At 38.5% G+C, this 27,510-nt stretch overlaps 1 pseudogene; it reads right to left on the bottom strand.

Annotated features, from left to right (window-relative positions):
- Positions 1 to 3,208: 3,208 nt before the first annotated feature.
- On the bottom strand, positions 3,209 to 25,633 carry LOC115283465 (annotated as a pseudogene).
- Positions 25,634 to 27,510: the final 1,877 nt, after the last annotated feature.

Here is a 27,510-nt window from a genome sequence, read left to right as displayed (position 1 = left end):
CATAGAAAATACTGGGTAAGTTTCACAAGAAAGATATATCACACTACTAAATAATTCATACTCTTTTTGTTATTTTATATCTTTAGTTTTTTCTCTTTCTTAAAGCTACTTAGTAGAAAGCTAAAGTAAAGATGAGATTTGAGAGCAACATTCAAAGAGTTGAATGCCCATTTTAAGGTGATAGCCAAGAAAACTTTACTTTATTTATGGACAAAAGACAAATTATGACCAGATGGTAACCCAAGCAGAGAGTGGTATAGGCTTTAAGAAGGAAAGTGGTATAAATTCAGTTTATAATATCACTCCTTCCCAGAGGGGATACAAAAAGGATAAAAAATTAAAGTTTCATTGAAATTAAGACAGTATCCTAATCATATAACACAGCTTGGAGGAATATAAATTATTGTGCAGATATAAATTATTTTGAATAAATTAAAAGTATACACTAGGAATCAACTATAGAGAGGACAATATAATTTGATGGGAATGCAAGGATAAGAAAGAACAAAAGCCTCACTGCTGTTTCTCAAACTGGATGGGCAGTTGAGAATATTATCTTAGCCAGGAAACAGAGGAAATATAATATTATCACCTAATGTTAAAATATAATTAAAGTAGAAAATTGCTTTTTTTTATGGGCAAAACACTGGCATGGAAGATAGAAGTGAGTACATAATGGGTAAATGCCAAAAGATAAAGAAAACCATTATGAAGAAAAAAGGATAATTACTCATAAAATGGGGATTCCAAATCTGGGTAACTGAAAGCCCTGATCAAAGAAAAAAAAAAGAATATAGCAACAACAATAAAATATTGACAAGTAGAAAAGAAAAAAATCTGGCAGAAATGACAGAAGTCCTAAGTCTGTCCAATCCAAGGCTTCACTCTTCCATGAAAAGTGTATAATGACAACACAATACAGAAGTATTCCTCTTTATTTTAACTTTGGACATGGAGAAGGACTATGGTAGGCACGCAGGTATAAGAAGAAGATCACTGTAGCATGAAGATGTTCTTGACGACAAGTCAAAGAATGAGTGGTTTAAAGTGATTTGAAAACAGGTGCTTCAATTTTTGTTGGTCTGTTTTGTTTTGTTTCGTGTTTATTTCTCCCACATTAGAAGAGATCTCAGAGAGGTTCTTCCAGAATTGACACAGTGGCTCAATGATGTCCACAAGGATCTGGGCTCTTTATATCTTTTCACATCGTCATCCTTAGCGTGAAGACTTTTATCTTCAGTTTTTTCTCTCCTGGTCACAGGACTATTGTGTCATATCTCATCAAGTCCTTACACAGCTAAACTACCTCATTGTCTGTCTATCTATCTATCTATCTATCTATCTATCTATCTATCTATCTATGATCTATCTAGTTGTTTATTTGTCTTGAGGTTTTAATTTAGAAGTACAAAGGATGGGGGCACCTGGGTGGCTCAGTTGGTTAAGCCTCCGACTTCGGCTCAGGTCAGATCTCACGTCCGTGGGTTTGAGCACCGCGTCAGGCTCTGTGCTGACAGCTAGCTCAGAGCCTGGAGCCTGCTTCGGGTTCTGTGTCTCCTTCTCTCTCTGCTCCTCCCCCTCTCATGCTCTGTCTCTCTCTGTATCAAAAATAAATAAAATATTAAAAAAAAGAAGTACAAAGGATGGAGGTGCAATAATATTTGGCATTTTTAAAATAATTTATTTTTAAAGTTTATTTCTTTTCTTTGAGAGAAAGAGAGAGAGAGAGAGAGAGAGAGAGAGAGAGAGAGAGAGAGAGAGGAGGGCAGAGAGAGAGACAGTGAAAGAGAATTCCAAACAAGTTCTGCACCAGAAGCACGGAGCCCAATATGGGGCTCGAAACCATGAACTGTGAGATCATGACCTGAGTTGAAACCAGAGTCCAACGCTTCACCGATTGAGCCATGTAGGCACCCCAATATTTGACATTTTTAATTAAGATTTGCTTTAAGTTTAATGTTAATTCCATGCAGTGTTTACATAAAAGCAATACAGATTCTATATCTGTGGTTCCAGACAGATATCCAATAGGACAAATGAGCTTCAAGTTACATATAATGAATTTTAAAAAGTTGAAGGAGTGAAGTGGGGGGAGGGTCCTTGGGGGAAAAAGGAAGGGGGCGAAACAAAGAATTGAATGCCCATGAAGACTTTTCCATACCACTTTCAATACATGAGAGGAACAGTAAAAGCAGGCGAGAATGAGATTCAATAGTTATTAACCTATTACCAGCATCATGCTTTTTGGCAACATTTCAGTAAAACCATAACTACAAACTCCCCCAAATAACCTTAACCACCTCAAACTAACATGCAATTAATTTTAAACACTGGTATGAATTTTGATTTAACCAATTGGAAAAAAGGAAAATGATACCACTTACTCCTACATAATGTGATGAACCTGTTTTTTATAAACTGTTTTTTAAATGTTTTTATTTATTTTTGAGAGTGAGAGATAGTGTGAGCAAAGGAAGGTCAGAGAGAGAGGGAGACATAGAATCCGAAGACAGGCTCCAGTCTCTGAGCTGTCAGCACAGAGCCCGACGAGGGGCTCAAACCCATGAACTGCGAGATCATGACCTGAGCTGAAGTCTGACGCTTAACTGACTGAGCCACTCAGGCACCCCTGAACTTGCACTTTAGATGCTTGCATCACTTAGAAGTCTAATGGCTTTTGAATGTAATTTCTGTTTCTTTTGTAAAAGTTTATTTATTTTGAGAGACAGAGTTGGGGAGAGAGAGAGAGAGAGAAAGAGAGAGAGAGAGAGAGAGAGAGAGAATCCCAAGCAGGATCTCTGCTTTCAGCACAGAACCAGATGTGGGGGCTTGATCCCATTATCGTGAGATCATGACCTGAGCCAAAACCAAGAGCCAGATGCTTAACAAACTGAGCCACCGAGGCAGGCTCCTCTGTAATTTCTATTTCTAATGGTGGTCTTGCCACATCTGGCAGGATATAATGGTAATGCTGAAAAGGCTTCTTTGCAGTCCTGTTAGTGTCTTAAATGAATTTAAAAGCTGGAACCAGTAAAATTCACAGAAATTCATTTTGCCTTTAAGAACTTCCGAAAAATGTTAACAACAACAACAGGGCAGAAACCTCAATTCTGAGACCAAATGTAAAAATCAAATTAGGTGTTCCTTAGTGACTCTAGGGGAATTTCTAAAGGTGGCATGGGGTGGTAAATGGGAAGGAGTAGGGTGGTCAGAGGTGGTTTCCTTTGGTGGCTTTTAAGTTCCACTGACGTTCATCTTCTACATCCTGCAGAAATTCTTTTTAAAAATATTTTAATATTTTTATTTTTGAGAGAGAGACAGACAGAACATGATCGGAGGAGGGGCAGAGAGAGGGGGAGACTTAGAATCTGAAGCAGGCTCCAGGCTCTGAGCTGTCAGCACAGAGCCCGACGTGGGGCTTGAACTCACAAACTGTGAGATCATGACATGAGCCAAAGTCAGAGAGTTAACCTACTGAGCAACCCAGGAACCCCCTAGAGAAATTATTTTTTCTGCTCTTTACCATCACCCTGCATGTCTGAAGTCCATAGTGTCAGATTAGCATGTAACAACTGCATCCTACATATAGAGTCCCTAGTGCTTCTTTTCGGTAACTGTATCATCAAAAGCCATTTTGGCCAACATGAAGACATGGTCAGAGGAATTAAGAATGTCAGTAGAATACAGAAAATTTGAGAGCAAGATCTCAGGGAATGAGGTACCATAGTTCAAGTTCTAAGTTTTAGCAGCTTTAAAGCCCCTGGGCTCTTCTCTACACCCTCCTTCCTGTAGGAAATTCAACCAGATACCTGTGATAACCCCCTTTCATTTTATACTAGACAACCTTGGACTCACCAAGGTTAGCTGCTGGAATGAGGTGTTCGTCCAGTGTATCCAAACTGTCATAAAAGATTGGTCCTAGCACAGTCTCGACCACTGGCCAATATTCCTCAATTATTTTTAGTTTATCTTCTCCTTCCCTGTTTTCTTCTATCTACTCAGTGCTGTTGACTATTCACCAGAAGGATCTTCTAGCTAGCTCCAATCACTTTTTATATGCAACAGATAGGAAGCTTCTTTCTTTGACTATAATCTCAATAGTCTTGCTACTTCATGAATTCTACCATTTCATTCTATCATTAAGACTGTTGGCCAGATTCACCAGGGACACCAGATCTTCCCCAGCATCCATAGTGGCAGCAGTTCCAGTGGGGTCTATGTGACAGATCTAGAAAAATTCTCCTTATATTGTTTGAGCTATAACAAGACCACATTACTACCCTATAGCTATAAGGGAGTCTAGGAAAATGAGGACTTGACTTTCCCATGCTCTTTAATGAACCATGGACTCTGATGACAAATAAGAAATAAAAGGAGATTGACTAATGTGTAGGCAACTAAATGTGTCTGCTAGCACTATCAACAATAGCCAAATTATGGAAAGAGCCCAAGTATCCATCAACTGATGAATGGATTAAGAAAATGTGGTATATATGCGCAATGGAATACTACTTGACGATCAAAAAGAATGAAATCTTGCCATTTGCAGCAATGTGGATAGAACTAGAGTGTATTATGCTAAGCAACGTAAGTCAGGCAGAGAAAGAGAAATATCATATGACTTCACTCATATGTGGAATTTAAGAAACCAAACAGATGAACATAAGGGGAGGAGAGGAATAAGAAGATAAAAATGGAGAGAGAGGTAAACCATAAAAGACCCTTAAATAAAGAGACCAAACTGAGAGTTACTGGAGGGGAGGTGGGTGGAGGATGGGTTAAATGGGTGATGGGCATTAAGGAGGGCACTTATTGGGATGAGCACTGGGTGTTATAAGTAAGGGATGAAACATTAAGTTCTACCCCTGAAACCAATACTATACTGTATGTTAACTCTGAGAAATAATTCCACTGACCCAATCAAAATAAGGACGTAGAGACTTGGAGCACAGTGAAGGGAGCCTTAATCAATGTTCTTGCAAGAGCAGGTGTCTCATGGACAAGCACACTGGGGGCAGTTACAGCAGGCAATTTATCTTCTAGCACGCAAGTCCTTCCCCTGATTCGTCACTGGCTGATTACTATAGAGGTTACATCGTTTCCCAGATGTCACCGATGCCCAGGTAAGGTAAAACATAGTCTGACTGGAAGAAACGTACATTCCTTGAGGTGATGCAGAGACTTCCAGTCCCTTCTGTCTTTATTTTATGGCTCATGCTCATTGCAAAGACCACGAAAATAAGCCCACAAAAAGAAGCCAGTGAAATGGAGAGGGGAAGAAGAACCAGGAAGTGAAGTGTCTAAAGGTTTGGGACTCCACTGTACATGTATGTGGGGGATGTGGGGGGTTGTACATATTTCTAGTGGGTTGTGAACGTACAGTTAACTGAACAGCACAGCTTTTATTTGGTATTTCTGAAAATGAATCATCTCCCTTACTTTTCACGTTGACTAACTTCAATTTAAATAAATAAATTTAAAATAAAAAAGAGAAAAAATAAATAAAAGTATCAGCTATAGTCATCTCCTAAGGGAAAAAAATGATGGGCTATTCTTAGATTTTCAATAATACCAGATGCCAAAAATAAAAATAATATCAGAAAAATGTTGTAAACCATATATATATATACACACACACGTGTATACATACACATGTATATATGTGTTTATACATGTGTATGTATACATAAGTACACAAATCATAAGTTTATATAATCTAATGAATTTTATACACAATGAACATACTTATAAAGTCAGCCATATTAAGAAATAGACTATTTTCAGCATCCCAGAATTTCCTGTTTTACTGACCAGCTCTCCAGATGTAACCATTACCTTGTCTTCCAACATCTCTTATTAATTTTGCCTGTTTTAAAATTTTCTATAAAAATCAAATTAAAATTTTATATAAATTGAAGAATACAATATATATACTCTGTCTGGTTTGGCTTCTATACAGTCACTTTTGCACAAATGGAAGTTGAATTTAGTTCATGCTGAACTCTTTCCCCTATTGTAATAGTATTACTCAATAAAATCCATCCTTACCACTTTAACTAGTATCTGACTTTATTTACCTTTCACAGCAATTAAGGACTTAGAGAGTAGCCAGGCTACAATGTTTCAAATTCCAGCAGAACCACTAGCTTGGTCAAGTACATAACTTCTATGTATTTCAGCTTCTGCATCTGAAAATAGTAATCATAATAATAGTTTTGTAGACAGGATCACATGAGCTAATCCACGTAATAACTTAGAACAGAGCCTGGCACTTACTAAAGGCTATGTGATGGTTTTACTAATACCACTGCTCCTCAGCAATGTGCTTCACAGAAATTGGTAGAAATTTGAAATAGAGGGAAATATCTGCATAAAAATTTGTAATATTTCTGTCAAAGAGTGAATTTATATAAAAAAGAGTCTTCATGGGGCATCTGGGTGAATTAGTCGGTTAAGCATCCGACTTTGGTTCAGGTCATGATCTCATAGCTTGTGAGTTTGAGCCCTGGATTAGGGTCTATGCTGACAGCTCAGAGCCTGGAACCTGCTTTGGATTCTGTCTCTCCCTTTCTGTCTGCCTCTCCCCTGCTCACGCTCTGTCTCTTTCTCTCAAAAAAATAAATGTTACAAAAATTTAAAAAGAACCCTCATAAGTTAATAATAGGAATGTTTTGATAGAGATGTTTGTAAAAAGCAGCAACAGACAATTCATAACAAAAACAAAAATCTGTCAACTAATGTATGAAAACTCTTTGAGAAAGAAATGCAAACAAACAAGCAAACAAAAGAAATATAAGAAACAACAGTGAGGTATAATTTATCTTTCTGAGTCTGGCAAAGATGAAAGAATAAAAGAAAATTAAAATATCCAATATTGGTGAGCATGTAGGAAAATGAATGCTCATTCTTGGTCTCTTAAAGTTTCAAAATAGTACAATTTTCCAGAAAGTTATCTGTCAATGAGTATAAAAATTTTTACATATGTATATATACTCAAGAAATTCCCCCAAGAATATATCTTCATAAAAGTATTGGGGAAAGGAAAAATATGTGTAAAAATGTAGTCTTTGAATTGCTTATAAATGCAAAAATGTACAAATGCAAATACCCATCGAAAGAGGTTTGGTTAAATACATCGTGATATTTGCATATAAGAAAAGGTTAGAAGGCTATTTACAAATGATGCTACTTTATTTAGTGAATAAAATTCATTGACTAGAGAATATGTCCACAGCACAACAATGCATGATAAAAGCAGATTGTGAAACAGCACATAAAATGTGATAGTTTTCTCTCGTTGGCAGGATTTCACTGATTTAAAGAAAATTATCTTTTGTTTGTCATATTATTTAGATTTTTGTAAGTATTTATTTTTGTAAGCCAAAAAAAATTGAAAACAACAAATTTGCTTGGTCTTAAGTAGTTGATGAAGAGTGAATATTGAATATTTAGGACAAAAGCGGTGAGATTAACACAGTTCAGTTAGAAACGTACCTGTGGTCTCAGGACAATTTGGGAGAAACATGATATAGGCCCAAAATGCAACTTGGTTATTGACTAGGACTAAGTTATTGACTTGGTTATTGACATTACATATATATGTATATATAATTGTAGTCCCTAGCCCTAGTCAATATATATATAAAGACTTCCTTCTTGAGCCGTGTCACTATTGGTGAGCCATAGTATTATTGGTTAGAGATTAAGTAGTGCTAAATACAGACGTTGAGTGACTATAAGAGAAGATGATTGAGAGGCACCTGGGTGACTCAGTCAGTTCCGTATCCGATGCTTGATTTCAGCTTAAGTAATGATCTCATGGTTCTTGAGATAGAGCCCTGTGTCAGGTTCCTTCGATGTCAGCGTGGATCCTGCTTGGGATTCTCTCTCCCTCTCTGCCCTTCCCTAGCTCGTACTTTCTCTCTCTCCCTCAAAAGAAATACATAAACATGAAAAAAAGTATTTAAAAAAAAAGATTGGAATTGAATGAAGAGAACAATGCATTAATGCTTTTAATCCTTACAACAATCCTCTGAGATAAGGACAATGATTTTTCCTACTTGGTAGATGAGAAAACTGAAGTAGAGAGAAAACACGCTCTCTCAGGGTCACATGATTACTTACTAAAACCCTAGCCTGAGATGTTTAGGATGCATATGTGACAGTTCTTGTCAAATTTAAGTTGTAGCATGTGGAAGAAAAGGGATATTGGCAGAAGTCATAAACAGGTGGTTCACAAGCATATCCAGCTTGTAGATTGCTTTGTTTGGCCAACACAGTGTGTGCCGTTTGCTTGTTTATTTCATTTTGTTTTTAAAATATGGTAGATATTTTAAAATCAGAAAAGTCCACATAATATTTCAGACCAGCAGTTGATTTGTATTTTTTTTCTTTTGGGGGGAAGAAATCAGAAGGTGTGGCAACACTCATTCCTGCACCAGAGCCATCTGTCGGGTCTGAGCTGAGGCCTTTTACAAGAGGCATGCACTGCCGACTCAGCTTGCCTCTCTCCCTTATATCACCCGCGCGGCCATATTGGAATTTATGGTGGCTGCCATAAAACACACTAAGCCATTAAAGAGGATCCTTAATTGTCTGTAAAGATTAAAAGATGACAATTTACTCTTTTGTAATGCAGACATGACTGTCCTTGGGTGAAGACAGAAACAATTCAAGCTAACCCATAATACATTCTGTCATTTTCTATTCCCTGACAAAGAAAATCCACTCTACCAGGAGTATTTTTTTTTCTCAAAGAGGGAGAGAGCGCACAGATGCCTGAGCAGGAAAGGGGCAGAAGGAAAGGGAGGGAGTCTTAAGCAGGCTCCACATCCAGTGTGGATTCAGACGTGGGGCTCGATCTCACGACCAGGAGATCATGGCCTGAGCTGAAATCAAGAGTCGGATGCTTAGCCAGCTTAACCAGTAGGATCCACCCAGACACTCCTCTACCAGCTGTAATAATACACTGATATTTTGCTGATGATTTTGTTCAGGGGATGGAGGTTAGGATTACATCATACCCTGAAGGAAAATTGTGAGAAAATATCAATGAGGTATCTCTGTTGTTCTTCTAAAGTTCTCCTTCAACCACCAGTGCCCTCATTCCCCCAGGCCTGGCTTTTAGCCGGTCCACCTTGCTGGCTTTGGCTTCCCAAATCAAACACACCATACCTGCAACAATCCCTCGTTTTCTTATGCAGAGCAATTGCGCTCTTTCTTATTCTCTCAGTTTCTAATGTAACTCTGGTAACAAACGCCTGACATTAGGATCAACTGTCTGTAGAAATACACGGCGATTACAAATAACAAATTATTTATCCCCAGTTACATGTTTCCCCCTTTTACATTTGTATTTTAATTCCTCCAAAGTCATGACTATTCTGCATCACTGAGACAGGAGGAGACTTACGAAAAAAAAAGAACCACTTTTTACTCTGTGTCGGCCACTTGCTAACTGTATAACTTAGGGTAAGTTGCTCACCTCCTGCGTTCTCTGACCTTTCCTTTATAAGATGAGAATATAATAAGCACAGTTCCTTTCTAACAGGGTTATTATTAATATTAAGTGCAGTTTCTAGCTTGAAAATATGTAGAAAATGACGATTGCGATTAAAATTTTTTTTCTGATGTTTATTTATCTTTGAGAGAGACACAGAGAGACATAGCACACGTGGGGGAGTAGGTTGGAGGCTTAACTGACTGAGCCGGCCAGGCTCCCCTGTAATAAAATTTTTTAAAGCTTTTAACAAGTTTATTTATTTTTGAGAGAGAAAGAGTGAGAGAGAGACAGAGTGTGAGTGGGGGAAGGGCAGAGAGAGAGACAGAGAGAGAGAGAGACAGAATCTGAAGCAGGCACCAGGCTGAGGTGTCAGCACAGAGCCTGACACCGGGCTCAAACTCACGGACCACATGATCATGAACTGAGCCAAAGTTAGACACTGAACTGACTGGGCCACCCAGGTGCCCCAAGACTATAATTTTTAAACTGTGTTTTCAACCTAACCTGGAAGTTAGGTTTTCACATAATGAACATCTTTTCCTGAATTCCTGTACTCCAGACACCATGTTGGATGTTTTGCAAACACTTCCTATTTTAATCTTCTTTGCAACCCTTTGAGTTAGCAGTGATATGCGTTTTCCACTTAAAGAAACGACACTCAAGCAAGTTAAAAAACTTGCCAAAGGCCATCTGTCGGAGTCAAAAGCCCATGTTCTTTCAATGACACTGCATTGTCATCTGCCCATTAATGTGGAACTCTCTGGATGTGTTGGGGGAGGATTATAAAATTATTTGACTTTGCAGAAACATTTTTATACTCAGGTACACAGCCTCGGGGTTAAAAATGCTAAGGCAACTGAAGATATTTTCTATCAAGGACTTAGTGTTTAAGTACAGTATTTAGTGTAAATACGGTATTTATACAGCAATCAATTCTATTTACAAATAGTCTTATTCTATTTAGTGTTAATCTATCAACCAGTTCTGGCTTCTTGCAAACTAGAAAGCAACCACAGAAGATTAGGTTCGGGGGGGGGGGGTGGAAACAAACTATCAATACATGTGATTGTTTAAATATGCTGAAACCATACATTTTGGACCAAAAAAAATGATGGAGCTAGTGGATGTTGTGCAGGTAGGAATTGCATTTAAAGCCCCCGGTGACCACCAACACACCAAGCATATCTTTTGTTCAGTTTTCACTTTCAAATGGTCTTGCGCTAGTGGCAACCCCTGTCTCAGTGTGTCCATGTCTCCTCTGTTCTTTGGAGAGGTTCTTGGCAATGCTTTTCAAGAGACAGCATTGGAATGGGATGTAATGATTTAGTAAAAAGCATGAAAAGAGCTCCTCTTGGTGTTTTCCAATGTTACAGAAGAACGTGTTTTGAGAAAAAAAAATTAATGTTCATTTCTACTCACTAAGTGAGAATTGAGTTTCCAATTTGACTGACAATGTTGTGATATCAGAATAAAATTAAGTTTGTACGCTCATAAGAGATGTTTCTTATTTCATTCTTCTAGTAATACTTCCCAGGCTCTCAATTCTATTTTGGCTGAAAGTAATAACAAAAAATTAAATGCTAATTTGATTTTGCCCACTCTACTATCCACAGCCAAATATTTTCCTAGGCACTTCTCTTTTGGATAAAAAATAAGTTTCTTTAATCTTAAGAAGACTCTAGAACATAATATCTGGGGCGCCTGGGTGGCTCAGTCGGTTGGGCATCCTACTTCGGCTCAGGTCATGATCTCATGATTCATAAGTTCGAGCCCTGCATCCACTCTGTGCTGACAGCTCAGAATCTAGAGCCTGCTTCAGATTCTGTGTCTCCTTCTCTTTAACCCTCCCTCTCTCTCTATGTTCTCTCTCTCAAAAATAATTAAAGCAATTAAAAAATAAAAAAAGAGGTAATATCTTTGGTCAGCCTACTGGTGCTGTAAATTTGTAAAAAAAAAAAAAAAGGCCCCCTAATTCAAGTTAAATATGGGAAAACTCCCAAGCACTCACTAATTCAGTAGTTATGGGGCTGCGTAGTCCTGAGGCCTATGAATTTGGCAAGTGGTAGATGGTAGAAACAGACCTGATGGTTTCTTCTGGCCAACTGAGCTGTTGGCCATCCCCTCTCTACCTTCCTAAGGCTTGAGGCTAGTATATCGTTAGAGAAAGGAACAAACATGATCGGCAATGGTGACTTCTAACTCGTTGAAAATGAGAAATCTATAGGCCTTCACATTGGGGGGGCGCCTCAAGGACATATGGAGAAGCTAGAACTTAGAGGGAAACTGTGTTATATAAGCTGATAGTAACAAGAGAAAAGCTGAACTCTGATTTCTAAAACAAGAAAGCTAAAAGGGCTGTGGACGTTTTTATTTTCTTTAAAGATAATGATAGTTTAAAAAAAGGACTGTCACAGGGATAATGGTCTCCTATAGCTATGTAAATGTCAAGGGGAAGTCAGTATACCTATTTCTTGAAAATATTAGATTGATCCTTTGTGAAAGTTCAGTACAAAGAACACTATTATGCCAAATAATAGATGTACACCAAGCTATTTTATCTGAAGTACAGAGGTGTGGTTGAATAACAAATGTACTGTAGTCTATTAAGAACTATCTTTTTTTTTTTTTTTAATACAGAGGCAGAAGGAATTATTACCTGCTGTGGCAACCAATTAACCCTGGGGAAGAAAAACAACAGATTCAGTCATTTTGTGATTATTCTCATTTTAGGGCATCTTACATATATTAAGACAAGGTATGACTTTTAAAGAGTAAGACTAGTGTTTAAAAAAATACAAGGCCTTATAACATTTCAGTGAATTTTGTCTTCTTCAATGTAATCATCTTGGCTTTATACTTGATAACTATCAGTTCCAAACTGTCCAGGACAGATAATCTAGATGTCCCATAATTTGATTATTCTCCACAAAAGTGATTCATTCAAGGTAGAATGTGACAGTACTTCATCGGAATAATTTTTGAGACATTTTACAGGTATTTAGGCAAATATGGTTACAGAAAAGATGTCGTTATTCTAGCAATATGCGGAATTCTTCTGGCAATTGCCACCAGATTCAGCCTATGAGTCACACAAGGAAATCACTGTTATTACTTTGTCTCACTGTGAGATATGTTTCTACAGCTGAGCAGAATAGTATCTCTGCATTCCATTTTCTCTGCACAAGTCTCTTAAGCTGACTTCTGAGTCCAGCGCATCCATATTAAACTGACGGACTTAAATGTTAAAAAGAACATGATTCCCATTCTTAGTGGTTTCCTTACTAAAGTGTTTGAAAATGTTGAATTCTGAGAAGAGTAGTCTAATGACGTATAGGATTACATTATCACATAACATATTACATTAAATGCATTGAAAGCATTTATCCTAGGGATTGAAAATACCCTCCTCGTTTTCACATGTAACTTTCCTAGGGACCAATCCATTAATCTACAATAATCAAGTGATCTCTTTGTGCCTAAAATTGTGGTAGGATGCAGAAAGGCATCATCAGCTCCAATTTTAATAATGGAGAGTAGATGAACTAAGAAATTAAATCATTAGGCTGACTGTACAGCTTTCTTAATCTGGACTCAGTGAGTGATCTTTCACGCATAACTCTTCTTCCTCTTTCTCATTTTAAATGTGTGTGGCCGTTCCTATACATGCTCACATGCATGCACACATGCACACACGCACACACATCATTTGTAACCTTCTTTTCTAAAATATTTAAAATCATGACAGCCAACAGTCTTTGTTCTGACCATGTTGTATCTACTTAAGGGAACTCAGAGTGAAGTCTGAGGATGTGAGATGTAGGGAGAGAGAATGAAATGATAGCATGATTTAGGATACGTCTCTTAAATAAAATTTTAAAAGACTGCAAATCCACAAGTCACCAGATTGATCTCACCTATTTGAACAAATAAGGATAATAGGTCTCTCCTACTTGAGTTGAGACGGAAGAGGGAGTAATCCACAAAGAGAAGATACCAACCATTCAGGAGAGAAAATGGAAAATGCCAGACTCTAAGAATGTTATGCTTCTAATTTGCTTACCTATGGCTTACAGGAACCCCAACATATCTCAAGCTTATGCTCTAAATTCCTGGCCGAGAGAAGAATCAGTTATGCATCAGTGAGGAAAAGGTAGGGAGAGTGGTTGGCGTGAAAGGTGCAGTCCCATAATGTCAACCTAATGAAAAAATCCACATATATCTGAGGAGAGGGGTGGTAGAATTACCAAATTTTCTGATAAGATGTCAAAGGCAATTTCTTATACGTCTTCCAATCCTTATCATTGTGATTCTTGGGTCCCAACAAAAATGGGGTAATAAGATTGTAATGAACTGTTACCAGCTGAATTTATTATTCCTTATGTACAGGTAGGCACCATGTGGCTTATTCTACCAATTTATGCTCACAATAGCCTTCTGAGATAGGTGCTATTATTATCCCTCTTCTACAGATAAGAGAATTCAAGTTCAGGGAGCTTAAGCAACATGTCCTTTATCACACTACAAAATACTTATGGAATTAAAGCTCCCAGTTAGGTTGATTTGACTCCATTTGGACCTCATACTGGCCCTGTAAGGAAAGTGAGTGGAAAAATGGAGTCTCCTGCTAGGTTCTTCATTCATTCTTTCATTAAACAATTACTTGACCTATATTCAGGGTCACTGTGTGTGCCCTGAGAATATAGTGATAAACAAATCAAGCCTGGTTACTGGTCTCATGAAGCTCACCGTTATTGGCGAAATATCATTATAAACAAGATCTGCTCCCAGCCCACAAAACCTCTCCACAAAACAAGCAAAGAAAATGATTTTATTATTGAATAAGGAATATAAATAAGGATGCAATGCACATTATAGGTAATGCGCTAAAGATGTTGCTAAGACAAGATACAACACACAAGTTTCATGATATCAGGGTGTCTGGGTGGCTCTAGCGTGTCAGCTAAGAATTCAACTCTTTTTTTTTTTTAATTTTTTAAGCTTTATTTTTGAGAGAGAGAAAGGCACAGAGTGTGACTGGGGGAGGGACAGAGGGAGAGGTCAACACAGAATCTGAAGCGGGCTCCAGGCTCCGAGCTGTCAGCACAGAGCCCAATGGGGGACCGGAGCCAAAGTCTGATGCTTAACCACCTGAACCACCCTGGTGTCCCTTAAGCTTCTGACTCTTGATCTCGGCTCAGGTCATAATATTACCATTCGTGGGTTCAAGCCCCACATCAGGCTCTGTACTGACAGCAAAGAGACTGCTTGGAATTCTCTGTCTCTCACAGCCCCTGCACTGTTCATGCTCTCCTTCTTTCACCCAAAATAATAAATAAACTTAAAAAATTTCTCTCCCCTTTAGGATTGAGGTGGGTTTGGCCCTTTGGAATCAGGTGGCTGCAGAATTTAGGCCTATATCCTTCTAGGACACTGGGAGATAGGGCTTTATATTCTTTGATGATTATATTTCAACAAGATGACTCTCGGGTCCTTGAGGAAATATTCCTGAGTGGTGACACACACAAGACTTTTATTTAGTTTTTAAAAAGATTTACATATATTTGAAGAGGACTGGGAAAGAAATCCTGAAAGAAAAAGGCAGAGGGGAATTTCTTCCCTTCTTTTCAATAAGAGAATTTAAGTCATTTATTTGCATTTGCATTTGGTGCTACACCATTAAGTTGGGAATGATAATACTAAATAAAAACTTGAATAAATATAGAGTTATATATTGTGATAAATTCTATGAAACCAATATTTTATAAGAGGAGATGGGAAGGGGGAGGCTTAATGTAGCATAGAAATTGCTCCCCAAAGAAAGTTATTTTTATGATGCATCCTGAGCTGGGGCGCCTGGGTGGCTCACTTGGTGGAGTTTCCAACTTTCGGTCAGGTCATGATTTCACGGTCCTTGGGTTTGAGGCCCCTGTTGGTCTCTCTGCTGTCAGCACAAAACCCACTTTGGATCCTTCTCTGGCCACATTTCTCTCTGTTCCTTCCCCATTCGCATGCACACAAACTCTCTCTCAAATATAGATAAAACATTAAAAAAAAGAGATGCATCCTTAGCATTGAGTAGGAGTTAGTTTCTTGGTGAATAGGAAGAAAAGTATTATTCCAGGAAAAGGCAACAATGTGTGTGAAAGTTCTGAGAAGGGAAAGAGCTCACTGTCCTCAAGTAACTAAAGAAAGACTGTTGCTAGAACAAAATGACCTAGACAGCAACTGACATGAGGATTGCATACGTGGGTAGAATTACAGTATCTCTAAGCCAAAGGATATGTGGAAACAAGGGAAACATGACGGTCCTCTGAGATTGAAGTTTTATTTATTTTTTTAATGTTTTTTATTTATTTCTGAGAGACAGAGAGAGACAGCGGGAGCAGGAGAGCAGGGGAGGTTCAGAGAGAGAGGGAGACACAAAATCTGAAGCAGGCTCCAGGCTCCAAGCTAGCTGTCAGCACAGAGCCCAATGTGGGGCTCGAACCCACAAACCGTGAGATCATGACCTGAGCCGAAGCTGGACGCTCAGCTGACTGAGCCACCCAGGTGCCCCTGAGATTGAAGTTTTAAACAAGGAGAGTAAAAAGTTGTTCAGGCCACTGGAAGAAAGAAAATGACTCCAGAATTTGCAAGCCTGGACAGAGGCTTGACAGCAATTTGTATTATACCTAAAGAAAGGAATTGGTCAAGATTACCATATTGTGCACTTCAAAATTGATCAAGAGATCAGGTTGTGTGTGAAATGTTCTTATCGCAATAGAAGATGAAAATGTGGTACCTGGGTGGCTCAGTTGGTTAAGCCGACTCTTGATTTCAGCTCAGGTCACGATCTCGTGGTTGTGACTTCAAGCCCCACTGATAGTGCAGAGCCTGTTTGGGATTGTCTCTCTCCTTCTCTCTCTGCTCCTCCTGTGCATGCACACACTCTCTCTTTCTCTCTCTCAAAATAAATAAACTTTAAAAATGAATATGAAAATAAAGAAAGAAAGCCACCAAGTCATATCAAATTGAATTGCTCAAGAGTAGTGGCCAAGAGAAACTCTTACAAGCAACCAAAAAAAAAAAAAAAGTACAGAGCAGCCGAGAAAAGGAGGATATCAGTTCTCTCATTAGAAATAATGCAACAAGAAGATTGTATGGCAGCTTTTGTAAGGTGATAAAAAAAAAACAATTGGCCTGGACTTCTATAACCCAATAGGATTTATCTTTTAATAGGAAAGGAAAATAAAGTCGTTTTCAGAAACAAAACAATGAAATAATTAATTGCCAACAGACCATTCATACAAGAAATGTTAAAAGAATGTCTTAGGCCAGAAAGAAACTTATAAGATGGATATGCACGTTTATATGAAAGGAATTAAGAGCATTGGAAGTGGCAACCATGTTGGATAAATATATACGATTATTTTCTTATTATTTAAATCTCTTTACAATGTAACGGACTTTCAGCAAAAAAAGAAACTAGGAGAGTTGACATGTAAGATCTAACAAAAACATCACTAAGACAAGCAAAGATAATCTCAAGCAAGCAGTATATGGAGTGCCCAAAGACAAAATATTTTGTCCCTCTGGCAAGTACATCCTTATTATAGGACTACAATTAAGTAGAAAGTCTAATAAACTCTTTTTATCCTAAATTCTGATTTATCAATTAAAATATGGTTAACAGGTATTCCATATAGGAGAGAAAATAAAAGGGAGAGAGAAGCAGAGTCCTGTACCACTTGACAGTTCTATTTCTAAATATCAAATTGCTATAAAATACTGAGTTAAGCTGACTGTTGAGTTTCTACTGAAAGTTTCTACTGAGTTTCTTTTTTCCTATCACCTGACCCCCCACTGCTTACTGAAGTACATAGAGGGATATGATCGACTCTCTAATAGTGCTCTTAAGGACTCTGACTTGCTTATGATCTCAGAAACTGATATCTTCAATGACTCCCTTTTTTGGAAAAAAGTTTTTATTTATTTATTTTGAGGGAGAGAGAGAGAGAGAGAGAGAGAGAGAGAGAGAGAGAACACAAGCAGGGAAGAGGGGCAGAGAGAGAGGGGGAGAATCCCAAGGAGGCTCCATGCTCACTGCGGAGACTGACATGAGACTCAATCCCATAACTGTGAGATCATGACCTGAGACGAAATCAAGAGTCCATCGCTTAACTGACAGAGACACCCAGGTACCCCTCCCTGACTCCCTTTTTGAACGAATTTTTGCCTCATTCATGTTAGTCTAGCTAAGTGTCAGTACACAGTATGTAGTAGTGTGGCGGGCAGGTACGTATGTACTGTAGTTAGGCTTCTTAGGTCCAAATTCAGCATCTACTCTTGGGTCTTGGGCAAGATAACCTTTTGTACCTGTTTCCTCATCTATAAAATAGGACTATTAATCTTACCTACCTCATTGAAGATTAAACAATATAAAACTCAAAAAGTATCTATAAAGTACTCAAATGACAGCTAATACCATATTTTTCTATACTTATCATTCTATACTAACTTTACTCAGGTAAGACAACCAGCATCCTTGTGAGAGCTACACCCCCCGGAGTAATCAAGTTTTGATAATACCTTCTTCTTTCCAAATGGCAAGGAATAAAGCACCCCCATTATTTGTAATTCCCCATTGATTTACATTAGAAATGATAGTTTATATAGGCTGTGGCATAAAAAAAGATAACTTTCAGAATCTGGGTAGTTAATCATTGACCTGTAGGGGATGGAAAACTTGTCTTCTACCATCTTAGGTTCATGATTAGGAGTTACAAATTAAACTTACAAAATACAGATGAATAGGGAAAAAGGCATACAAATTTTATTTTACCTGCACAGGGGCTTCACATACACAAAAAAAGTAAAAAGATCAAAAGAAGTGGTTAGACTTCAGGGTTGATGTACCATTTGAACAAAGGGCAATAAAATGTGAAGAAGTGACTTGACAAAGAAAAGGGAGTCTGGGCTTCTAAGAGTAGTAATTGTGGCAAGGTAAAGATATGGGGGAAATGAATGGTAGGTGAGGGTTATTTCATAAGATTTGTTCATGCAGGCTCATCTCAGTGCTCTCTCCATCTCTGGTATTAAGAGTTGCTCTCTTTTTCTTGGCATGGGAGACGGCCACATATTCATAAAGAAAATTTATGCCCTGATCTTAGATAGATAGGGGGAGGCCAGAAAGTGCTTCATGTGTCTGATTTTTTTCCTCAGCTGCCTTCAACTCAAAACAATCCTTATGCCAAAGCAGCATATCTTGAGGTGCCATATTCTGGATCAGCAAATAGTTTTTGAATGCCAGCTATATGCCGGGTGTTACTCCAGGCACTGGGGTTCATGGAGTTTACCTTTTGGTTGGAGAGAAGATGCATGTGGTGTTGGATAGATCACATAGAGAGAGTAAGGAGACTGAGAGTGATAGGATGGGAATACTACTTCAGATATGTGCATTTTCAAGGGAGTTAACTGTAACTCCACCCTTTTTCTCCCATCACAAGAACACATCATAGTGCAAGCTTGAGTGATATTGCCACTAGGGTCATCTTATTTTTTTAATTTTTATTTATTTTTGAGAGAGAGCGAGAAAAAGAGAGCAAGTGATAGTGGGCGAGCTGAGTGGGATGAGGGCAGAGAGAGAGGGAGAGAGAGAATCCCAAGCAGGCTCTATGCTGATACAGCACAGAACCCAAATGCAGGGCTCAATCCCATGAACCGTGAGATCATGACCTGAGCTGAAATCAAGAGTCGGATGGACGCTTAACTGATTGAGCCACCCAGGCACCCCGGGATCAGCTTCTAATTACCTTACCTCTCAATGTAAACCTTTTGGAAACATTAGACTAAGCATAGTTAGTAATAATGTGGACATGCAGTGAACTGATTGCAATATTTTTGGTCCTAAGTACCTGATCCTAAATTCCTGGAGACCATCTGTGCTCCATAGCCACACTGACAATCTCTATGTCGTCCTTACCCAAATTATCACCCATTAGACCTCCCATTGCCTATTGGTTTCTGAAGGGATCCCTTTTTACTCTTGGCAGAGGCACAAAGCAGAAATGATTAACACAAGCTCAAGAAATGATCCTTTCTTTTTTGGCTCAGTTACAAGCTATTCCTACTTCCTCTTGTTCTCATGGAAGTCACTACTCCTTATGTGTTCAAGGGAACAATGTTTGGAAATTTGTTGTTAATAGTTCACTCTCAGAAAAACAAAGTGTCATCATCATCATAATTTTCAACAGCAAGAGCCACATATTAACCTAAGGTAGTAATACAGACAGTTTTAATCTGGGAGGTTAATTGACTTGCTCAAAATCGCACAAGTTAATGGCAAAGGTAGAAATTAAACCTACACTTCGTCGTTTGAAAAGATCATACTGAACTTTGAAACAGAACTGAAAGAATCTTTAAGGGATAAGAAAGAAAAACAAAAGAAATTGTCCTCTGAAAAATTCCGGCACATAATAGATTCCTCTCAGTATGTGGAAATATAACAGTCAGGATGGGATAACGGAATTAGATAACGCTGAAAAATTCTGCTAGTCTAGGTAGCACTTTACCAGTGGAAAAAAAGTGTTATTTTCAGCCTGACACAAGATACTTCACATCCTCAAATCCTCCGTCATATCTGATCCAACTAAAAGCCTGGCCAAGGTCTTTGTTTTACCAAGATAAGGATGTTGCCACGGAAGTTTCACATAAAACTCTAGAATCAAAATGGCCAGTTTCCTCATGAAAGGAGAAAAGAACATCACTGACACAGGAATATGAAATTAATTGGATCTATATTTCATTTCAGATCTCCAAGTCACTGTTGATAAAGGAGTCTTTAATCTCCAACGTAAGAGAACTCTGTATTGCAAGCACAATTGAAATCTATCCTCCAAACTAGCTCTTTAAAAAATGCAGCCTTCATAACCTTACCAGCATTCAGGGGGATAATTTCTTACCACCTGCATTATCAGCTCTGTCCCTTTTATTAGAGAATCTGCCAAAAGTGCAGTCTTGTAAAACAGTTATGATTTTCATCTGTCTGGTGGTTGGAAAAGGAGCCCAAATGCTTTTGATTGCAGGCAGAAATGTTTGCTAAAAGTCATTACAGCTTTTGCTTCTCATCCTCTTAAATAAATTAATAACATTTGGTGAAGAAAAACCCCCTAAGGTCTCAATGGTATTTCTGTAACACCAAAGTAGTCTCAAATAATTAACATGCTTGGGAACAGTTACTTTTTTCAAATTGCTAGCGAAATGTGTAAATGTCAAATAACCTTGTCCTTAAAAGACCTACTGACTCTTAGTCAACCTAGTCAACATGTAAATACATTCAGGTGTGCATATGTAAAATATACACTATACACACAACAGATTCTTGTATATGCACATCAAATGGCGCCCACAGTTGAGCATGTTTCTGAATTGTCCCCTGTACCACCAAAAAGAGAAGACAGCATGTGGGGTGCTCAAAGTCATCACAACAGTTAGGAAAACTGTATCATTACAAAGTGCATAATACTTGGGTGCCTGGGTGGCTCAGTCGGTTAAGCGTCTGGCTTCGGCTCAGGTCATGATCTCATGGTTCGTGGGTTCGAGCCCCGTGTCGGGCTCTGTGCTGAACTCTAGCTCAGAGCCTGGAGCCTGTCTTCAGATTCTATATCTCCTTGTCTCTCTGACCCTCCCCTTCTTGCACTGTCTCTCTCTCTTTCTCTCTCCGGAAAATAAATAAAAAAAACAATTAAAATTTTAAAAAAGAAACAAAGCATGTAATATTCCATCAAGAGGTGCTACGCCTGCATGGGCTGAACATTATTCACAAAGAGATTTTTTTCTGAGAAATTTTATCTTCTTACTGTTTCTGAAAAAGAAGGAGGTAAGATGATTAGAGATTGAGGGGACATGCTTTATAAATATTTTGGATCTTAAATGTGTGCAGGTTCGTAGACACACACACACACCACACACATAAACACGCACACATACGTGTCCATGTACATTTGCACCAGATTCAGTGACATTGTAAAGGCCATAGGGTGTGAACAGGTGTTAATTCCGACCTCTCTCCAATTCACAATCTGTGCTCTGCAACAGGTACATTCTATCCAGAGGAAAGCCTCTCTCGAAAGCCCTCTACGAGTTACTTACTGTGATTACTTGAATGTGTAAAAGAGAAAAGAGAAAGGCTTGTTAGTTTAGTGTGGAGAAACGGAGAAGCAGAAAAAAATTAAAAGGAGTGGTGGGAAAAGACACACTATTCAGAGACAATCGGACCCTATTGCTCTCTGACGCACATCACTATCAGCAATACATTCACCGGGTGTATCAGGTTCTCCTCGATGTTAAGAAACAGGGTATATTTAATGAAGCTCATTAATTTTCTTAGTATGCATTTCTAGACAGATAAAGTATCTAGACTGTTTTGCATCAGTACTAGATTCTTATGCTTGCAAGCCTTTAAAAATCAACTATTTTCGCCTAGTATCTATTCTACTTGATTGGTTTGTTAAAGGTTTCTCTCTTTTGTTTGAAGTTTTGCTTCAGCTAATTTTCTATACTTGATATTACTTTTCTTGAACTCTTCTCCCCTGTCTGCACCTGTCTCCTGAAAGGCTGATACACTTAATACTGTCTCTTCTTGGGGTGCCTGGGAGGCTCAGTCGGTTAAGCCTTTGACTTCGATTTGGGTCATGATCTCGCTGTTCATGGGTTGGAGCACCACAACGGGCTCTGTGCTGACAGCTCGGAGCCTGGAGCCTGCATCTGATTCTGTGTCTCCCTTTTTCTCTGCCCTTCTTTCACTCGCACTCTCTCCTCTCTCTCTCTCTCTCTCTCTCTCTCTCTCTCAAAAGTAAATAAACATTTAAAAATCAATATATATATATATTGGAAATACTGCCTCTTCTTGTTCTGGAGTTTTAAGAAGAGGAATGAGTGTCTGATGTGCTGATTTGAATAACACCACCCTCTGTGTCCTCCCCAGAATATTTCTTACTATCTGCCATGCTAATGGCCTGTGGCTTCCCAGAGAACTGTATATCCTAAATAAATAAATAAATAAATAAATAAATAAATAAGAAATACATAAGACCTTCTGGGATTCTTTCTTTAAAAATATAATTTATTTTCAAATTGGCTTCCTACAACACCCAGTGCTCATCCCAAGTTCCCTCCTCAATACCCATTACTCACTTTCCCTTCTTCCCCACCCCCCATCAACCCTCAGTTTGTTCTCAGTATTTAAGAGTCTCTAATGATTTGCCTCCATGCCTCTCAGTTTGTAACTTTTTTCCCCCTTCTCTTCCCCCATCAGACCTTCTGGGATTCTATTTACCGTAAATCATGCTGTTTTGTTGCTGGTCTTAAGAATCCAATGGAAAACCTACTCTCCATACCATTCTTACTAGTAACTAGATTCATGTTATTTAGCTTATTGAATTGTCTTGATCAATTACAGAAAAGGAATCTGGCAACTCTGTTTTGCTCACTCTGAATAGCCTGAAAGTGATGGTCAGGGAAGAAGTTGGGAGTGAGAAATCACATCTGAGTATTTTCAATACATGATCACCATTAGCTTTCTTATTTCCTCTAGGCAGAACATTTTGTACCCTAACTAAGGCACTATGAAATGGCCTTTGCCTACTCCGTGTTCTTTGAAACTGCACTCCTCCACCCGTACCTCAACTATCTTTGCTAAACAAAATAATCCTTCTTACTCCATATTTATGGACACAAAGCATAGGAAATATCTCGGTAATGTTAAAGTGACTTCAAATTGCTTAAGTTTGTTTTTATTTTGGAGGGTGAGGTAGGAAGCCAGAGGGCTAGGAAGGTGTAGTATAACCTTTTAAAATAAGCTTTGTATAAGAAAGAAAATAAAGAGGAAAAAGAGCCTGAGTGGCTCGGTTGGTTAGGCATCCAACTCTTGATCTTGGCTCAGATCATGGAGTTAAAGCCCAGGACTGGGCACTGCGATGATAGTAGAGTCTGCTTCAGACTCTCTCTCTCTCTCTCTCTCTCTCTCTCTCTCTCTCTCTCTCTGACCCTACCCTGCCTGTGCTCTATCCTCTCTTTCTCTCTGTCTCAAAAATAAATAAACATAGAAAAAAGAGGCTAGACTGAGTAGATGAGACAAAGACTATGACAGAATAGGAGAGGGAAAAAGGCAAACAAAGGAATAAATAACAAAAGAGAAAAAGAGCCAGAACATGAGGAACTGGAACATTGTAGGTGGACGGACTACAGAAAGTGGAAATAGGCATAGAGAGTGATTATATTTTCAATCAATACTACTCCTTTTCTTTCTTGGATTCTGAGGTATAATTATCTATAATTTACTGTGCTCATTTGTGTTCATATTTGTTATTCAGAAATATAAATCTCTGATCTCTAGCATTTTGAACTCCAACAGCATAGAAAAAAGAACAACACAAGATAATGAACTATGATGAAAGCGATTTTGCCCAGACAATTCAGTCACAATGTTGGCAGGAGAAGAGAGAGTTTGCGAGGCAAGATGCAAGGTTGAATTTGGGAACGGAATGTATAGGGCAGCAATAGCAGAAAGCCAGCATGTGGAGCGCGGGTGGGAATGAAGTCTCTGGCTGGTGAGTAAATTAGAGCGTCATCAGCAGGGACTGGACAATCAAAACATAGGAAATGAATGCAGATAAAAACACATCCTGTAGGAACTATGGGAATTACAGGCATGGAGGAGAAAATGGAGGCATCAAAGAGAGAGAGAAAGAGCAATCAAATGACATTTTAAGTGCCCACTCACTCTGTGCCTGGTCCTGTGCTAACTGCCGGGTATACAAACTAGATTCAAATATGGCCTCTGCCCTTAAGCTCCCAGCTTTAGTCCCAGAAAACAGATACTCTGGCAACTACTTGCAAAGAAGGCACAGAGTGGGCCCAAGGGATCAATGAACTGTGGGAGGAAATCATAAAAGCATACACTCCTAGGACAATTGATATGTCACTAGCAAAGACTAAAGGCTTTGCGTAATTGTTTATTAAATCTCCCCAAGTACATTATGTATGTAGTAGGTTCTAATATCACGTTCATTTTACAGATGAGGAGACTGAGACCCAGAGAGCTTTAAAAATTTGCCCAGGATCTCACAGATTTGAACCAGTAGAGCCGGTAGTTCGTCTCGCTCCAGATTAAACATACCCCCCCCCACTCTTCAAAGGAAGAAAACAGAGTATGAGATATTGGACTTGTTATGAAGGAATATGTTAGAAATCTGCAGGTATTCAAGGTTAGAGAAAAGGATTCTGGAAAAAGAGAGAAACATAAGCACTGAGCCGTAGCATGGCATATTTGCTAAGTAAGTGAGTACAATCTGGCTAGTAACACAGCATCCTGAATGGGAACCTAACCTCAGTGGTTCCTAAGGAAATGCTTTGGGCTGCTGTATGATCAGTTGTATTAAATTATATAAATGGGGGTGCCTGGGTGGCTCAGTCGGTTAGGATCTGACTCTTGATTTAGGCTCAGATCATGATCTTGTGTTTGTGAGTTTGAGCCCTGCCTCGTGCTCTGTGCTGACCATGGGAAGCCTGCTTGGAATTCTCTCTCTCTTCCTCTCCCTTTGCCCCTCCCCCTGCTCATGCTTTCTCTCTCTCTCTCTCTCCCTCTCAATCTGCCCCTTCGCTGCTCACATTCCCTCTGCTCTCTCTCCCTCTCTCAAAATAAATATATATACTTTAAAAATTTTTGAAATAAACTATTTTCTATTCATTCGATGCCTGCATTGGTCTCACTTGTAACTAAATGTTATATAAAACTATTTTCTCAATCCCAGGTGTTTTAAACAATTATATAAAAAGGAAATAAATGTAGAAAAGCAGAATGAGAATAATAATTAATAACAGAATAATTAGTAACAACAACAACAACAAAAATCTAAACAATCCAAAGCAATTTGGTTTACTTTGATTTATAAGTCACATATCCCAGCCCAAAGGCTCTGCCAAACCTCGCAGACATTGCCAAAACATGGACGGGAATGCTTTGCTGTTGTTCTAATTCAACATGTAGTTGGTGTTTCTGCCTTCTCTCATAAACTTTATAGGACCAATTATCACTCCTCACCTTCCTTCTCGAAGCATCATTTCCCATCTTCCCCGGCTAGTCCTTGTCATCTTTTCTCCTTTCCACTACATATTTGTTCAATTTCCTTTTGTCAAGCAGTTCTTCCAATTGCCTCACTCGTTCTCAGTAACTACCAACAACACCGGCGGCACTGTAAGGCAGAAAACACAAAACTAGGAGGTTGCTGTCTATGCCAATGTGGGAAAGAGCGATTACTACATTTCACGAGCAGACTAGTCCAGAGCTTAGCTTGGAGATTGGCTGTCATCCCAAAGTTTAGGTTCTGAAACATTGTTATAGGAGTATTTTACCTGAATTTCCCTTGAACCTTTTTTATTTTTTCATAGAGAAGGCTGTAGAATGAAACAGTCTTGTTGTATCTTAAAAATTTTTCCTCCTTTTCTGCTTTGCCAGTGTTGGTTCGATAAATTGAATTAGAGATGAAATTATCGTGTTTGTCTATGGAAAAACACTCCTTTATAGTAGTGACAATTATCAAGTTTGAGAGAAAAGACTTTGTGAATATTTATTATACTTCAAAATGACTCATATGCTAATGAAGCTAATGCCGCAGGGCCAGCTGAGAACCTTCTGCATAGATTAGAAAAGGATTAAGAGCAGCAATTAATTTAGTAACACGGATAAGTGAAATGGGAGTTTTTCTTAAGGAGACTGTTTTTAGAAAGTGTATTCAGACTGTTCTCAGTTTCAAGTTTCCTTTTGTATCTTTTACCTGTTGCCTTTTTCAAAATCAGAATAAATCCCATGCCCCTACATTCAGTGCACATTATCCTTATGTTCTGTATGTTTGGGTTCAAGAGAAACACTGTTCTATTCCCAAGAGGGTCACAGTCTCGTGGGAGGAATATCACATCGTATCATAACTGCCTGTTTATTTTTTCTTAACGAACAACAGGATACAGGATGTTAGGGCACAAGGGGACCAAGGTTCCTGGAAGAAGTGGTTTCTACGAGAAAACCTAAAGAACAGCCCTGGGTTAGTCAAAGAAAGAAAAGTACAAGGAAGTGGGTAAAAGTGTATGTTTTGGAGAAGAGGTAGAGAGGACCTTAGTTAATATATCCTTCCACAAAAGTAACCAAAATAGTGGGAAATGGTCGAAATGAACTTTTTCAAAACTCTGGAAACTAACTAAATACAACAAATGCAAGGAGCATTAAAGAAAAACTGCTGAAGACAGTATGGTACTGGCACAAGAACAGACACAAAGATCAATGGAACAGAATAGAGAACCCAGAAATGGACCCACAAACGTATGGCCAACTAATCTTTGACAAAGAATATTCAATGAAATAAAGACAGTCTCTTCAGCAAGTGGTGTTGGAAAACCTGAAAAGCAACATACAGAATAATGAACCTGGACCACTTTATTACACCATACACAAAAATAAACTCAAAATGGATGAAAGATCTAACTGGGAGACAGGAAACCATCAACATGCTAGAAGAAAAACAGGCAACAATGTCTTTGACCTCGATCGCAGCAACTTCTTACTTGACATGGCTCTGAAGGCAAGGGAAATAAAGGTAAATTGAACTATTGGGACCTCATCAAGATAAAAAGTTTCTGCACAGTGAAAGAAGCAATCAGCAAAGCTAAAAGGTAACCAGTGGAATGGGAGAAGATATTTGTAAATGACATATCAGATATAGGGTTAGTATCCAAAATTTATAAAGGACTTATCAAACTCAACACCCCAAAAAACAAATAATCCAGTGAATAAATGGGCAAAATACTTGAATAGACACCTTTGCAAAGAAGACATCCAAATGGCTAACAGACATATGAAAAGATGCTCAACATCACTCATTATCAGGGAAATACAAATCAAAACCACAATGAGATATCACCTCACACCTGTCACAATGGCTAAAATGAACACCCCAAGCAACAACAGATGTTGCTGA

This window comes from Suricata suricatta, chromosome X (genome assembly GCF_006229205.1).
Source record: "Suricata suricatta isolate VVHF042 chromosome X, meerkat_22Aug2017_6uvM2_HiC, whole genome shotgun sequence".
Taxonomy (NCBI): domain Eukaryota; kingdom Metazoa; phylum Chordata; class Mammalia; order Carnivora; family Herpestidae; genus Suricata; species Suricata suricatta.
Note: the sequence above shows the minus strand (reverse complement) of the source record. Positions and strands in the feature narration are given on the sequence as shown.